The 17,756-nt window shown below is 32.4% G+C and overlaps 1 protein-coding gene across 1 annotated transcript in view; it reads right to left on the bottom strand.

The window, feature by feature from the left end:
- LOC118185654 (alpha-2C adrenergic receptor-like) overlaps positions 1–7,278 on the bottom strand; it is a 643,792-nt gene extending 636,514 nt beyond the window's left edge. The window contains exon 1 of the mRNA XM_085824822.1: positions 6,511–7,278. The gene's annotated coding sequence lies outside the window, so the exon portion shown is untranslated. The remainder of the gene's footprint in view (positions 1–6,510) is intronic.
- Positions 7,279–17,756: the final 10,478 nt, after the last annotated feature.

Raw genomic sequence — 17,756 nt, 5'->3', positions numbered from 1 at the left:
GTCTTCCACTAACTTTAATTTTCCGACAGGTTTGATTCTCTGCGTTGCTATAATCGGGTGTCTCCTCGAGTGCATTTAGGTCGCTAATTATAAATTCTCTGAGTAACTTTTCCCTTTCTGTCTCAGCAATTAAGTAAAATTCTGGACCAGAATAGGGGTAACTATAAAATCACAAGGATCCCAAGAAAACTCAATCAATAATTTGTGTGGAATTTATGTGGGAAAATACTGATAATAGGAATGTACTATAGTGTGCAAATTAATTGGGACAAAGCGCCTTTTTATGATTTAAGTAGTTACCTTTATATACATTAATAATAATAAAATTAATGGTAATTATGTCTACCATAAGCACAAATGACATGCATTTAGATATTGACTCTACAAGTATTGTGTATAAGAGTTTTACTTCTTTATCATGGAACCACACTTTTATAGATTTCTTACTCATGTACTCTTTTGTCGTGCAATATGTTTTGCGTATACTCCTTGAGAATGAGCCACAGGTTTTCGGTCGAATTTAAGTCTGGTGAATGTCCAGGCCAATCTAGCAAAATAATTTTATTTTCCAACATGAGCCTTTTGACAGATTTTGAATTATGGCGTGAAGCCAACTCATGTTGAAATGTCCCTGCAAAGGCTTTTGACAATGGCGCAATCTTATGTTATAAAATTTCTATATATTTTAAGGAATTCATCTTTCCGTCAATACTAACTAGATTCTCACTGTTATCTGTAGTGACAATGCCCAAGACATTTGTTTTCGATGGTAATTTACGGTTTTTCGGATATGTTAAGGTCCTTTATGATTCACCCTTGCTTCGTCTAACAACGTTAGACGAGTAATCATGAACAAAACAATGAGTCGTATCGCTGAAAATGACCTTTTCTCAGTCATTTGTGGTCCATGATTTGTATTTTACCCATAATCATCGCTTTTCTTTATTTCACGTGTCAAAAATTCTTTTTCTTGCCTTCTGAATAACAGTCAGAAGTCTACGCTGCATGTTTGAAGGTTGAATATAAGAAAAAAAATACACAACGGTTTCCTTTTAAGGTATTTTCTATAATTTATTGGATTAATAATGCCATTTAAGAGAAGCAAGTGATCATATTTTGGAGTTTTGCACTTGCTTTCTGGAGAAAATGATTCAGTTTCATTATGTCTACTCAAAATTCGAGAAATGATCGATTTTTTGTCACTAAAAAGCAAAAAAAGCAGAAGCAAAATTTGATACCATTATCCATGTGTGATTGTTAAATGTGATAATCTTTGCTTTCTTTCTAGGCATTATATCTCTTTTTAGTACACTAAAATGAACGAATTGAAAATGTACTTAATATGTATGTGCAAATAACTTCCTCTTCTCACAGAAACGGTGTAATAATCTTAATGTGTAGTCTAAATCAATTCTAAACTGGCAAATTAGAAATCTAAATGACATTTTTGAACATGACATGATTTTAGGGACCTGCTTAACTGGCAACCAACTTAAAATTTTGTAAATAAAAATTATTTGTCCCAGTTAATTTGCACATTATAATATAAAACTAATTTCTACTGAGAATGAATGCCCTACAGATAAACATAATTTGCTGATTGTCACTGTATGAAGTCACTATCTGATTTTATATCATTATATTTATCTTCCCTATCTATATCTCACTTGTCTGCTGTGCGCAGGATATATGCTCAGTGTAACTTACGCAACCTAATTATTAAGGTAATTTTTCAGTTATTTTTTAACTGAAGAGAAATATAGTTATTTAGATTTGCATCAAAGTGTTTTAAAAAAATCTTTATATTTTCTCTTTTTAAGATGATGCACCTTCAACACATAAAATCATACGAATGAGAGAATAAATACAGCATAGTCTTATATGTGAGGTTTATAGTCAGGTGCTTATTTTATAATCAAGAGTTGACAACCAACTTAAAATTTTGTAAATAAAAATCCTTCGTCCCAGTTAATTTGCACATTATAATATAAAACTAATTTCTACTGAGAATGAATGCTCTACAGATAAACATAATTTGCTGATTGTCATTGTCTGAAGTCACTATCTGATTTTATATCCGAAAGGAAAATGAATTTCAAATATCTCTACATTAATTTAGAAGTAGTCTAACTTTCAAGCAAAGGTCACCATTCCGTTCTGACTTCTCTACCCAAAGCGCATTAGCATACTACATTATAGGCGAAGTTAAATTATTAGCATTAAAAGCTTCTACATCTTTTCAAACATTTATGATGTCTTGTTATTTCACTTTTAACTAACCCATGCTTAATTACGAAGATAGTTTTGAACATTTCGGATGATATTCATTCAGCAACAGAAATTCATTTAACTGATTTTTTAACTACAGAAGTTTAATATTCTACCGTATAATAATCCGAGTTATTTAAAAGTGCAGGTACTTCATAACAATGATTTTTATATTAATTGATTTAAATTTTTCTACTAAATAATTAACAAATATAAAAAAGATAGAATATTTTAAAGCAATGTGCTTCTTTATATTTTAAGTGCTTTTGATATTTACTTTAATGTCATTCAATGAACCTAATTGATATATTTTATGAACATTTACACCATGAGTGTAATTAACACTGTATATAAGTGATTATGAGGCTCGGTGGCGCAGTGGCTAGCGCATCGCGCACCAGCACCACAGATCCGGGTTCGATCTCCGGGCTGGGTAAGATCGACTCAGCCTTTCATCCCTTGATTTCCATCCTTTGGGTCGATAAAATGAGTACCAAGTTCGCTTGGAGACTAATGACCGGGGGCTCTGCGACAAGCTGACCACTTTTTCAGGGCATATGCTTACGCACCCCGGGGCACACGGTCAAGAAAGCAGATTTTGGGGCACTGCAGGCATTGGCTCACTAGAGCTGTTACGCACTGAGTTTTAGTTTTTTTTTTATAAGTGATTGTGATATTTATTATATATAAGTGATTATGATATTTATTATGGTATCATATGACGTACCTAACTGATACATTTTACAAACATTTACGAGATGAGTTTAATTAACAAAACACGTTCCTGACGCTGTATATTATGTGCATAAACTACGGAATAACAAATTATTTGTATGCAAAATATTGCATGCATTATATATTTTGTGGTTATGTCTCAAGTGAATCTTAGATTTAGAAAACTCCCTTAAATTTGCAGTACACTTAAACAATGTCCAGCTAGTTGTGCCATTTTACAAATTTCTAATTGTTTTAATAAAGTCAGAAATACCTACACAAGCTTAAATTGCTTTATAAATTCACCAAAGATTGTTTAAAATGCCTCTTTAAGTAGACAGCCTTTGCAACTAGAAAAACGCCCCCAGATTAAGACAATAGCTGCATAAAGAACAACATTAAACAGAGATGTTAGTAGATTTTGTTCCATTTCCAATTAAACATATATATCTACTGAAGAAACGCAATACCTTTAGCCAAAATAAAGAGAGATATGTTCATAGCTAGTTAAAACAATCACAATAGAAATATAGAGGGAGCACAATGACCGGATTCTTATCTTCCCGAAACCTCACTTGTCCGCTATGCGCAGGATATATGCTCAGTGTAACTTGCGAAACCTAATTATTAAGGTAATTTTTCATTTATTTTTTTACTGAAGAGAAATATGGTTATTTAGATTTGCATCAAATTGTTCTAAAATATCTTTATATTTTTTCTTTTTTAAGATGATGCACCTTCAACACATAAAATCATACGAATGAGAGAATATTATCTGAAAGAACTTTACAAGCTTTAAAGCACATTAAAAATACAGGATAGTCTTATATGTGAGGTTTATAGTCAGGTGTTTACTTTGTAACAGTTGAAATTAAGTTTTATGTTCATCTCAAACTGAATAAGCTAATAGCTCAGGTCCCAATAATTTCAAACATTTGTTGGCAACATCCTTCTGCATATATCCGTTTTTTTTTTAGCTTCAAATATCAAAGTACACAGTAAAGGTAATCCATATTATTTTCATGCACAACATAATTAATTTCAGAAAAATAATTCTTTTGCATCAGTCCTTACTTAATTGCATTTACATGAATTTTCATAAAATGTTCTTATTATAAAAAATATTTTTAGACGCTATTCGGACTTGGAACTAATAAATGGATGTTAGAAATATAATATTAATACACAGAGAATACGCTTTAATGGCGATACCCTTTATATAAAACCTGCATTATTTTTAGGTGATTTTAAATTACAGTTCTTTTACGTTATGATAAAGGGGATTTAATACATGTATATCTGATGTTTATGCATTAGTTTACGGTTACATTGTTATTATTTCATTTAATATTCACTTTAACATATATGAATTAATTTTAAAGTGTGAAAAACTTAATTGAGATTTCCTTAAATTATGCTATCATTTACTTCATATCTTCAATATCATATTAAATGGGTATTCCTCTTTAAAATATAAAGAAAGAATAATGAGCTTCTTTTCCAAGTAAGTTCAAGAAAGAATCGATTCTGATCATAAGCAGAAAAATCAATTTACGTAGATAATAGTAATAAAAAATTGAACCATACCCTAGTATTAGATTTACAAAATGATCAGAGACTACTATTATAAGCAGTTTGGAATGCTTAAGAGTAACATTAATTTTCATGAAGGTTATTCAAATGAAAATAGTACTGTTATAGACAAAAGAATTCTGAGTTAAGCAGAGGGCTGTATGATAATATGCAGGCGGGTCTTTGAAATTTCAACTCTGTTACAAACTATTTAATTCTTTATTTGGTCCCAATACAATTTGATAGAAATATCTTGATGAAAATTACATGCTATAATGAATTTATATTCATTCACAGTTACCTTAGTTCTATATATTAATACATCCATTATTTCCACACTATTAATTACTTATATACATGTATGCATAAATGCATGTATAGTGGGTTTCAAAGAACTATCTTTACATCCAAAATGGGATACCAGCATAAATTTTTATTCATTTTAAACAATGTTTCAGTCTGCGAAATAATTAGACAATTACAAAAATAAACTTTTCAGTCATTTAAATTTTAAGCTTACTCAAAAAATAAACCTCAGAGGAAAGGTTTTAGAAATTGCAATCCCTTTAAATAGAAAATTAATTTAAATCTTTAATTAAATTACTTCTGCGACACATAGTTAACGTAATGCTTAATTTACATTATCACGAATCATAATGTACCTTCCGTCTTATATACGCTTATAAAGTGCAAATAATTGGTGGAAATTGCAGTAAAATAAATATTTTTGACGTGTCCATCAACATTCTTATTTAGTGTTTGATAAGTAATGTAGATCATTCCATAACTTAAATTTACATTTAGTTCTTGAAAATCTTCACCTATATTTTAAAAACTATTTTTTTAAATGTAAATTATAATTAATTTGTAAATTTTTGAAAATTTTCAAAATGAAATATTTACGATTATGTTATTAACATTACATTTCCACACTTTCCAGAATATTTAATGAATCTTTTAAAAGCCGCACAATTAATGAAACAAATGCTTAAGTTTTCGAATATGTACAAGTAATGTATTTTTACATGCTTTAGTGCAGATTATTTTCCTATGCTTTGTTATTCAATAAATCTTCGTTTTACTGATTCCTTCATCTACCCATAAGTGATTTCTCCATATTTTTGATGCTGTTCAAACGTTTTCCTAAATAATTTTTATTTAATCTAACGAGGAATATTATTACCGTGTATGAAATTTGCATTTTAATTTTTTTTCAACATTTTCACGCTTTCGAAGTAAATTAAATCATAAACAATTCATCAACAAAATTATTTTTCTGCTGGATTGAGTTTTTTGACTTAAGATACTTTTTAATTATTATATGTAAATAAAATAATTTTTAACTTTACTTACTTATTTTTTGACTTTCTCGTCTGCATATTTGAGTTTTTCCGATTGCTTAAAATTCTTTATTCTATTTGCACGCCGAATAGTTGAGAATGAGAATTTATTTTCTTGTGATAAAAATATAAAAAGAGAACGATTGGGAAAATTCAACAATTCAATTTTTACAAAGATTAAATATGTTTGTTCCAAATGAACAAAGTTGAATGTATTGAAAAAGTATTGTAATTATTTTCCTTTTTAAAATGCTAAGATATAAATTGATGTATTTAATGTCTTTACCTTAACAGTTTTAAATAAATATGTTTCAAATTATTTTATACTACAAGGGATAAAAATATGAAAAATAATAATTGCACAGTACATATTTTCTCTAGAGCACTTAAAATAAATTTATACACTATCAAAAAACTTACCTAAATTTTGAAAAGAACAGAAGTCTCAGAGGATTTCATCAGAATATCGTTTATAGTATAGTATTACGATAACAAATGAAATTTTTTGAAAACCTCTGACGCAAATGAGACAAAAACGAACTAGGATTTGAGTTAGAATTTTCACAGAATTTGGAATGTATAAGAGAAAACTAGTTAAAAACTGTGAATTACTTACCAGTGGTCATTCTCCGTAGATATTTGCTGTCTTGAAAAAAATTTGCCTTGGTTATTCAAGTCATTCGATACTAAATTTATCTCACAAATAAAGAACTAGTTTGTCATCCCTTTGCTGCACGTAAAGCTTTCACGTATACGGAAGTTGTGTTACTCTCACCGAGTTTTAAACGCTGAATTTTCATAGTGAACAAAGTTTTCACAACGTTACATGACGGAGTAGTTCAAACAAAATAAGATTCATCTGTATAACTGTCTTCAAAGTTTATTCTTAATCTAAATTTTCGTAGAAAGTCAAGTTTTAAAGCACCTGGTAATGAAATTCTTACTTTCATCTTACATTGCTTCATCTGTTGAATAACTAGTCAATACACCATAAAAAACTACAGTTTATACGCACGGAAAAGCATAAAGAAGGTGAAAATTTTACGCTTTTAAAAGATGAGAGCTTCCGAAAAACGGCAAAGGAATACATCGGGTAACATATATAAACATATAATACTCATCAACAGAGTTTTTCATAAAACTTCAAATTTCTTATTTTGAAATTTCAAAAAAAAAATTAATTCAAATATTAAAAAAGCGCATCTTAACTTCCGTAGGATGCCCATCAGACGAGATCTTGCGTCTGACTTCAAAGAGAGGCATCTAATTCTTCCTACATTTTTTTCGTCCGAAATCTTCTCAGTAGTTGTTATCAGAACTGGAGAAACTTCTCTTTAAAAGAATTCTCTCAACTTGAAGATCTGGTGGAGAGTGTTGCCGGTAAGTTCGCCGATCAGCGCAGTTCTGGCAGTCAGTCCGACAGAGAGGAGAGTCGGAGACAGGCTCCGTCTACGTCACAAGGCATCGATCGTTCCTTCCACGGACCCTATGGAACATGCGGAAGAGAGTAAGGGAGGCTTGGCCCACACCCGTCTATTTTAGATCGGTCCCGTCGCTCTCAGTTTTCTAGGATTGGGGTACATCCGGTTTCGGAAAGATAAAGTCAGGCTCTGTTTTCAAAAAGTGGGATTCTCGTTAAAAGTTATTCTCTATACTTTTCTTCCCAAGGAGTTTTGCAAAACACATTTGAAAATGAAAAGTGGTAGCATAAGCGAAACGTGTAAATATCTACTTATGAAGGTACTGGCGGTTTATAACACATATAAATCAAAAATGGCTAAAATTACGAGCTAGAATAAGAAACCTTTGATTATTCCTTGATTAAAAAGAAAGTTCAATTTTAATAGCTTAGATTTTTCCACCGGTATTTAGATTTGTCTATTCGTTTCCTTCTCTATACTTTAGGCTTTGAAGTGATTTAATGCGAGCATCAGATATAATTTTCAAGCTATATCTTATCTTTCATTAGATAAATAAAGAAATGGATAAAAATGCCTCATAAAGAGGTGTGAGTCTTGATGAGCCTAATTATGAATTAAATATTGAAAACTTTCTCCTTTTAAATTGTCCAATATTAGTTAGTACGCTGCAAATAAATGTATCGCAGCCGTTGCTATTTATACAGAAATTTCCAACTGTTTGGGACACGTTTTTAACTAGATCAAGCTACTTTATGAAGATTAAAATATCTGAATGTAAAAATCCTTGAAGGCATTAAACATTTTGTTGCTTTTACAGATATTCGTATGTTTGTTCGAATTCCGGAGAAGACAAGGATGTTTGCATATGTATAGTGTCTTGAACGGCATAGGGGCTCTCAAAAATATATGACGAACAGGAAGTCCTTTCGAGTGGTTTAATTGGAAGGGAAAAGGTGACATTCGGATCTGTCCCTTATGATGCTCCCCTTCAAAACTGAAGTGGAAATGAGTCGTACTCTCACTTATATGGTGTTCAAACTTATGCCAACGGTAGACGCACTCTTGCACTTCTTGCCACGATAAATTTCGGGGTTTATGCTGATAAAGTCAAATAAATGAGATTAGATAGAATCCAAAAGAAACATAAGCTTGTTCTAGATTTAATCTGAAAGTTTTCAAATGTTTAATACTTAATGCCAATTTTTAATATCCAGTCTATGATGAAAATAATCTTAAAATTATTAGCACAACTAGGTTTTCTTTAATTTTGATTTAAACAGTATATTGGAACTACTGCTATATATACATACTTGTTCTAGTGCATCAATATTTTTGTATAAGTTACTTATGTTATGAATTGTATTATATATTATACACTATTATTATATTTGTATAGACGTGATAGTTTATTGCCCTGTGTCTATTTTCAAATGAGTACTACAAGAGTATGTTACTAACAGTGTAGTATTTGAAGAACCCACATAAGGACAGCTCTGTTTAACACAAAAAGAAAATCATATGCATTGCCCTCTTCTGTTTAATAGCTGTACAATCAAAACCAGACAGCTTTAGCTGCATGGGTGACTTCGCTCCTTACTCTGCACTTTCGTTGACCTTTGTGTTAAAGACATTCCTTCATCCGAACATGGTTTAACAGGCTGATAAGCAGCATCTCCAAAGGAACCAGCTACTCTTGCTCTGTCAATAGAGAAAAGTCATGCTCCAAGTTATAACTTACATTCATAATATTAAAAGACAGCTTTTTATAGGTATTGCTATTTATGAAACTGAAAAGCAATTACAAATTATGTTGATGTGAATATTTCATATTAGTGATTTTAAAACTATTACATGTTCTCTGAGTTTTTTCATCTTCATGCAATATTCTTCAAATATATTAATTATAATCTCAAACTTTGGAACTTTTAAAATTAGAAGCTAAATGATTTCAGGAAATTGAACATTTTCTAAAAAATTCTTAAAAATAACTTTCTATATTTTGCTACTTTTAAAAGTTCGAAATATTTTTGAAGATATATCAATTTGGCTCTTTTAGTATACGTGATGAAAATTTAAAAATAATCTCGGATACTTGACCTCACAACACTTCAAATAGTCATAAACTATTGTAAAACCTGATTTAGTCTTAATCGAAGATTCGCTTTCTTTATAAATACTCCTCTGAATTAAACATACAGCAAATGGATTATTTTTCATCTGATCTTCAATCTATTCATTTTAGTTTTTTGGGGGGAGATGTGAGAAGAGGATATCATAATTTTCTTTTGGGTTACTACAGCAAGTGGGGTTGCGTTGTTCTGTACATATATATATGTATGTATGTATGCCAGTTTTAGTTATTACGGGCCATAACAAAAAGGAATTAACTCTCAAAAGCAGAGGATTGAAAATACGCGCAAAATCGTAGTCAAAGAATGAATACAGATGTATTCTTTCGCACTCATAATCAAGTATTTTAAGAGAAGTCACAGCAACATTTGCAGCTTTTAGATTAAAATTAACTCATGCGATTGTATAACAATGAAAAATTCAATTTTATGCAAAATTATGCATTTTAACATATTAAGGATATGAAAATAAAATCGAAAGTATTGTTTTCATGTATTCTCTATCCATCATATATTAGACATCAAGAAAAGCCATGTAATTTACGGTTTGGTCAATATGAAAAAGGATTGCTAATTTTGAAAAGAAAATTTTGAAGGATTAAAATCGTTTTCGGACAAAAATTAGATGTTTGTCTACATTAAGTTGAAGGTTTTAGACTGTAAATATTATAAAAATTTGGTTATTGAGTTAACTTTAGCAGTGACATGAAGAACTAGAACACAGATTACACAAAAACACGAATATTTCTTGCTCGTTCATCATTTAGCTATTATTTTTACTAAATTGATTAAATGTGGATTAAGCTTGAATATTTTACAAAATCCCAGATTATAGATAGAAGCATAGATTTCTGAATACATTTAGCCATTGCTTTATTGTGCGATCGACAGAAATCCAAATAATAATATTACTGAAATCCATATTACTAAATTACCTTGTAAATTAATTAATTATATTTTTTTCAAGTTTCGTGAGGATCGAGAGGATTTAAGAACTATCTAATTTCTTTATATATATATATATATATATATATGACATGTACAATTTTTCAACAAAAATGTGAATATCGTAAAATATTCACTATTTTAATGTATATAGTTTACCCTCGCATAGAACTGGACTGTTACCTGGATGATTTCCACATTTAAGTGATTTCACTTACCGTTACAAATAGTTCCTTCTCCAATCGTTTCCCATTCTGATGACGACTAATTATAATTTTATTCGGTGTGCTAAACGGCATAGAATAATAACTTTAATTATCACTTAAAGAGAAAATTTTCTTGGTATATAATTTATATAGCTAGAATTACAAATACAATTTTGAAGGAAGACTGCAATTATTTGACCGCATATATTTTGGTTAGTGTTTCCTCAAATTCAGACTTATTGAAAGTTTACTTAAATCTTTTTAACTGAAACCACTTCTTTCTTCATAACAGAGATATAATCACATTTAGTCGCCCAGACGGTATAGTGGTGGTTAGGGGAGTAAACCGTTGAGTTGGCTTCCTACCCAGGTATAGATACATCCATGCAGAATTGATTACCAACTCAGCGGGAGTTAACCACTAGCTGCCAGGCCGCAGCACTGGACAGCCCCGGCTGAGAGACGACATTTATAAAATACAAAAAAAAAAAAATATATATATATATATATATACATGTGCATACAAAGCAGAGTGGTTAGGGGAGGTAAACCGCTGAGTTGGCTTCCGACGCAGGTATAGATATATCCATGCAGAATTGGTTACCAACTCGGCGGGAGTAAACCACTAGCTACCAGGCAGTCATATATAATGAGCAGAGGACATTTATAAAATGTACAAAGAAATATATACATGTGCATACAAGGCACTTGAAGAAGAGTACAATCATAATATATGTATATACATATAAATACCAACTCATGTACAGATATATACACACTTACATACATAAATATTCCGAAACAAATAAAAGTATACATACTGTCACTCGTATTGATATATACACCCATATATATACGTTATCATGATAGTTAAAGTTTACAAGAAGCATGCCATTGAGGCACGCGTGATCCTTAATATAAATTAGGTACCATAAATAAAAGATATAAACATGTGTAGATACTCGTACATTACAGCATTCAGATACAGTACGAACTTTATGTATGAGAACCTGGCACAGCATAAATACAAAATTACATATTGAACATACATATCACATACTCTGTTGCTGACATATTTAACTAGCTTATATGGAGTTTTATCACTACTATCTTCCAGCGTCAGAAGAGTAATTGCTAGTACAGTAGTCAATTATTGTTTTCAGTTTCCGCTGGGCAACTCTGTTACTTTGTAGATTCTGGAACCAATTTGGCCAGAATTTGGCTCCTGGTTGCTTGAGGCTGTTAAGTGCTGTGTATGGGCAATAGAACACAAAATGGTCTGGAAGATCCTCCTCTCCACATTCACAATTACAATTTTCTCTCAAGCCAAAGCGGCAGAAGTATGAAGGAAAGGGCCCATGACCAGTGAGGATATACGTCATGTAACTGCTATTAGTTTGGATTGTTGTCTTGACCTGGGAATGAGTATGTAAACACGTCTCCCTGTGGAGGCTTGATCCCAACGTTCTTGCCATATTCTTAGGAGCCATATTCTTAGATTTGCTTGGACCCTACCCTAGGACAAAAATAAATAAAAACAGATATCTATTAACAATTGTTGACCATTTTTCAAAATGGTTAGAAATAGTCCCTCTTAAACGAGCTTCAGCTAAAATAGTTGCAGATTCGTTCTTAAATAAATATATTTTAAAATACGAGGCCCCATTAAAAGTAATATCAGATAGCGGAAAACAGTTTGTTAGCAGTATATTTAAAATTTTGTGCACAGGACTCGGCATACGCCATCTAAAAATGGTACCAAATGGACCGCAATCGAATATAGCGAAACGGCGTAAATAAGAATATTGTAAAAATTATCCGGGGATATGTGAAACATTTTCATGACCGCTGCGACAATTGTGTCAATGAGTTAGGTTTTGCCTTGAGAACCGCAAAGTACTATATTACGCAGAAGACCCTCGCGGAGTTATTTTTAGGAATAAAAATCATAACGATTTTGGATAAGCTGTTCTTTGTACAACAGAGACTAGAAGAATTCAAGTTAAAAAACATTCAGAAAATTATCGACGAAGCAATTAAAAGCTCTGATATAGCAAGACAAAAGCAAAAGTCTACTATGATAGAAATATAAGGGAATTGGATAATAAAGTGGGACAGAAAGTTCTTAAGTTGAAATACTCGTTATCATCTGCACCCGAAAACAGAGTTGCGAAGTTTGAGCCCAGGTTTGAAGGGCCGTACATGGTAGAAAGAATAAGAGAAGCCACGTTTTATTTAAAGGCCGAAAACGGCCAAAATCTGGTTACAAATACTGACCAAATCAAGCCGTACTACAGCCGTAATGATTTTAAAGTTGCATTTATTACAGGATCCTAGAAGTGAGGAGAGAAGCCCGCCGGCTCAAGAGCACAGCTGGGGTCCCCCAACACAAAAAAGGAAGTAGAGCCAGTAATCTTCGACCAGGGGAATCCAATCCAGTAAGGCTACAAGAGCACGAAAACGGAGGAAGTTAGCACCGACAGATCAACGAGCCAGAGCCGAGGATTCTGCAAAAAATTCCAGTACCACCGACTAAGAGAAGGAGGCCTGCTGACAAGGTTCCAGTGAAGGAGAGATTTCAACGACGGGTGCAAATTACGAAACGTAAACCACAGTTTACAGCAGCTACAACTATAATGGAAGCCCAAAGAGGTCCACGATAGAGAACGAAAGCTAGAAAAGACCTGTGGAGAAACCCGTACCTGACCAAGAAGTTAGAAGGTCCAACAGAAGGTTCAAAGACCCTGAAGGACGGATATCCCCACCGGAGCTAAAAAGGAAATTGACGTTCCAAAACCCGCAACCCTCCCGCAAGAGTCCCAGATGGCTAGACAAGTGGCAGAATAGGAAAAGGAGTAATTCAAATGACACGGGCATCAAAGTTCCAGAAGAAGTTTGGAGGTTCTAAAATACCCTAAATTTGAAGAATTTTGCCACATCAGTATGGAGGAGTACAGAAAAAGATAAGTGAAAATTTCTGTACTTGTTTTACTTTGAAAACAGATTCAAATTATATCATCTTGGTCTAAGTTGCTAAAGATGTTTAGAAAAGTTAAATCGCAGATAGCGAAAGACTGATTGTAAATATTCATAATCCTTGTAAATATTTATATTTATGTTAGCAATTTGGCAAGATTTATGTTAGCATTAAATACTTTTGTTAGGAATTCGCAAGTTGCGAGATATAAATTGTGAATAAGTTTAGTCGCAAGACTCTTAGAAAATCTGTTAACGTAAAGTTAAGATTTCATGTAAAGATTATGTAAAGATTGTAAATTGTAGTTAAGCAACTATGACTGTTGTAGTAAAGTGAATTCAAAAGTGATGGGCAAATATTTAAATGTTCATTTTCATGTAGAAATGTTTAATCTCTGTGTTGAAATATAGTAAATTTAAAATTGTACAAAAGATAAATTTTGACCTCGGCCTATTTGAATTGTGAAAGAATTGAATGTTTAGTATATATGTGTGTTTAATGTTATGCTCTCCAGTTAACACTTTTAAATGTAAATATAAGCTTCCACTTACTACATTAGGAAAGAGTTTTCGTGTAGGGAGTCTTGTAAGTTCTAGGGTGTCTACTTTAACAAAGTAGATGTTGTGTAGCGGTAGTTTTGTTCGCGGTAACACAACATAAAAGACCCGAAGTACATTTCAGTAAATTTGCTGGAGAGCATGGGACAAATAAAACTGTGGTATGAATGAAAGTGCGTGAGGTCCAAATGAGTAAATAAAAGCGTAATTTCAGGGTTTATAGAAAAGTTTTGTAAAATTTCTTACTAATGACATTTCCCTCCAGATATGGAAGGATCAAGACCTGACTTAATAGTAGCTGAATAAAGTGTCCATTCAAGAAGATGATGTATGTACAGAACAGAGGACTTGTAAAATTTTAAAATTTTTCCTAGCTTTAGTCTAGCTTTTAGAATTGTTGTTAAGTTGACCCTAAAAACAGAACTTAAAAGTTAATTTAGTTAATTCAAAAGGTTGAATTGTGTAGTAAACGTAAGAAGTTTTTTCAGACTTTAAAGTCTTAAGCAAAGTCGTTTTGAGACCTTATTTTTCGAATACTTAAAGTCTGGTCGGAAGCTAGGTAAGGATTATGTTAATTTTATTAACAGTTAAATTTTAAGCTAAAGTTCCTTTCCTGTCAAAATCTTAACTTCAACTTACTACTCTCGGCCAGAACGTAGTTTTGGAATTTTTCTGAATATTTAATGAGGAGGAGCGGTATTTAAACCACGAAGTTACTTACAGAGTTAGAGCGAATCAGAGTTTTTGATTTACGCGTGTCTGCCTTTTGGCTACTCTCTCTCTCTTCTCAAAGTTGTTATTACGCTCAGCCGTACTCAGGCCCTTGATAAGCTTCGTGGTCAAATAAAGTTAAGAAGCCAACTCGATTAGAATGTTAATAGCTTCGGCTATATTTCTTTAGTTAATCTTAGTTTTAGTTTAATTTTAATCTCTTAAGTTTAAGCCCAAGTGTCGACTTTGATTGTACACTCTAAGACTTCCGTCTTAGAGTGTACAATCAAAGTCGTTACTCTTCCATTAGTTACTCTTCCATCTTGTTGTTTCTTGTCACAAGAACTTGAGCGATTATTCGCTAATTAGTTCTTAAGATTCGTCACTTTCTACAATAACTGAGAATTACACAAGTAAAAATCTTACAACCTGAGTATAAACACTTATTTTGTTGAGTATAGAATTTTTGAAAAATGTTTTGATGCAACTTTTATTATGCTTGCTAATTGCTTCCAACTTCATATGTGAATTAAGAGCAAACGAGGAGGCCTTGAGAATTTATGTCGACTTAAATGATAATCATAAAGCCAGCGGACTTGTAATTTACTATGACTCTAAGGCTGCCCTAAGGATTCAATACCCTAAAGATGCAGTACTACAAGGACATTCAAGACTCACCCAGGATATACAATATAACATAGAAACAATCAACCGGATGGTAAAGACATGCATTATCCAATGGATACCTGCACACTTTGGAATCGATGGAAATGAGGCAGCCGGTTAACTGGCTAAAAAGGCAAGAAATTCCAACACCTCAATCCCCGTAACTCTTGAAGATGCTAATGCCATCGCCAGATATAGACTCAATAGAAATCTATTATGAAAGACCATCAGATATGTGAGATTTATGCAAAGTGAGAAACCACTAAGACCATTATTAGACTGAAAAACGCCATTTCAGAGGAATGAAAATTAATGAATATAATACCAGATCATATAAAACTTGTGCAAATTACCCCGAAATCGAGCTTTCTCCAGAATTCCCTTATTTCCTTTCCAGGGATAACTGTATAGTGAAAAGTTTGCAGAATTGGTAAAAGCAGTGATTTTCAGCCATGGATCCATTTGACTTCTGAAGGGACACAACACCAACCAAACAACTGAAGAGTATGACTTATTTGATTAAATTCATGAATTGTAATCGTGGGCCTGTAAACAACCGATTAAGCTGGTATATTTACTAGTGAAATTGCTTTAAAATACCCCAAATGAAATCATAATGCTGTCTTTTAGATGTCCTGGAATTGTAATAGTGAGTTTAAGTTATAGGAATAGCAAATTTATAGAAATAGCTTTCCTATTTCCTATGTATTATAAGAATTGCTTATTGTGCTTTATAGCACAAAAAGAGTTAGTCGTTATGCTTTAATGCATATCTCTCCACTCAAATTAAAGTAAGAGATGATGTGCATTTTATAAACAAACATCCCTGCTAAAAATGCCCCGTAGAAACCCATAAAAGTTTTTTACGGGGAATTGGCCTACGGGTACCCGTACAGCTCTGTGGGTACCCGTAGGCCAAATCTATCCAAATCCCCGTAAAAACCCACAGACAGAAACCCGTACAACTGTACGGGTACCCGTAGGCCAAATCCCCGTAAAAACCCATAGAAAGAAACCCGTACGATTGTACGGGTACCCGTAGGCCAAATACCCGTAAAAACCCATAAAAAGAAACCTGTACGTTTGTACGGGTACCCATAGGCCGAATACCCGTAAAAACCCATAGAAAGAAACATGCACGGCTGTATAGGTACCTGTAGGCGAAATACCCGTAAAAAACCTGTAAACGGAAACCCGTACGACTGTACGGTTACGAGTAGGCCAAATCTCTGTAGAACTGTAGGCACTATAAACAAAATCCCAGTAAAAACCCATAGCCAAAAATCAAAACTTTATATGCATATCCATTGGCCAAATTTCCATTAAAAAATGGATATTCCGTAAGTCTATGCCTTGTAAAAACCAGCAAAAAAAGCATGTACACCTATACAGGCACCCATACGCCAAATCCTGTAAAAACCACTACACAAAAATCCACAGACCAATAAAGGTACCTCTTGGAAAAATCGCTGCACAAAACCCATAAACAGAACCAATAGCATTATACCATAGTGGAGTATCCATACATAGAATCGTACACAGAACGGGTATCCATATACAGAATCCCTATAAAAAACAATACACAAAAATAGAACTGTAAATCAAATTTCCATAAAAACATAAACCAGCAGAAGTACATAATTAGCACTGATGAAATGTACAGAACTAAATTGCGGAGAAAGCATGTAAAGTAATTTTAAATAAAACTCAATGCGAATAAATAAAAATTTTAAAATATCTAGAAGCCTACGAGCCCGTCCTTCTTAATGCACGTCAATATCTATAAACATATTACAAAATATTTGTATAAATTCTCTTTACAAAATTTTAAACTACCTTTATATAATTCTGAAAATAAAATGAATAGAAAGATAATAACCAAAGTCATGATTCACAACCATCGAATGATATATGTACATATATATATGTAAGAAAAATAAGGAATATGCAAAAGATTAAATTAGCAGCGTAAAATTAATTTTCCTTCTCTATTCTAAAAACAGTAATCTTTCTGCACTGCATCATTTGGAGATTAATTCATGTCATATCACTCTTACATAATTTGATGTTGTAAAAGAAACTAAAACTCAAACAGCCAATAGTAATTTTACAGCAGTATTAACTATCAAAGACGAGTAAAAATGCATCGAGAACCAAAATTAACTCGGTCTGAATTAAGATTTCACCCTTAACGTAACGCATTTGCTTTTTACGCTTTGTATTAGCTGGATTGCAGTCTGTCTGCTTCTT

Source organism: Stegodyphus dumicola, chromosome 10 (genome assembly GCF_044657685.1).
Source record: "Stegodyphus dumicola isolate Sdum_Otavi_A_Nest chromosome 10, ASM4465768v1".
Classification (NCBI taxonomy): Eukaryota; Metazoa; Arthropoda; class Arachnida; order Araneae; family Eresidae; genus Stegodyphus; species Stegodyphus dumicola.
The sequence above is the reverse complement of the archived record's forward strand: the minus strand, read 5'-3'. Positions and strand labels throughout refer to the sequence as shown.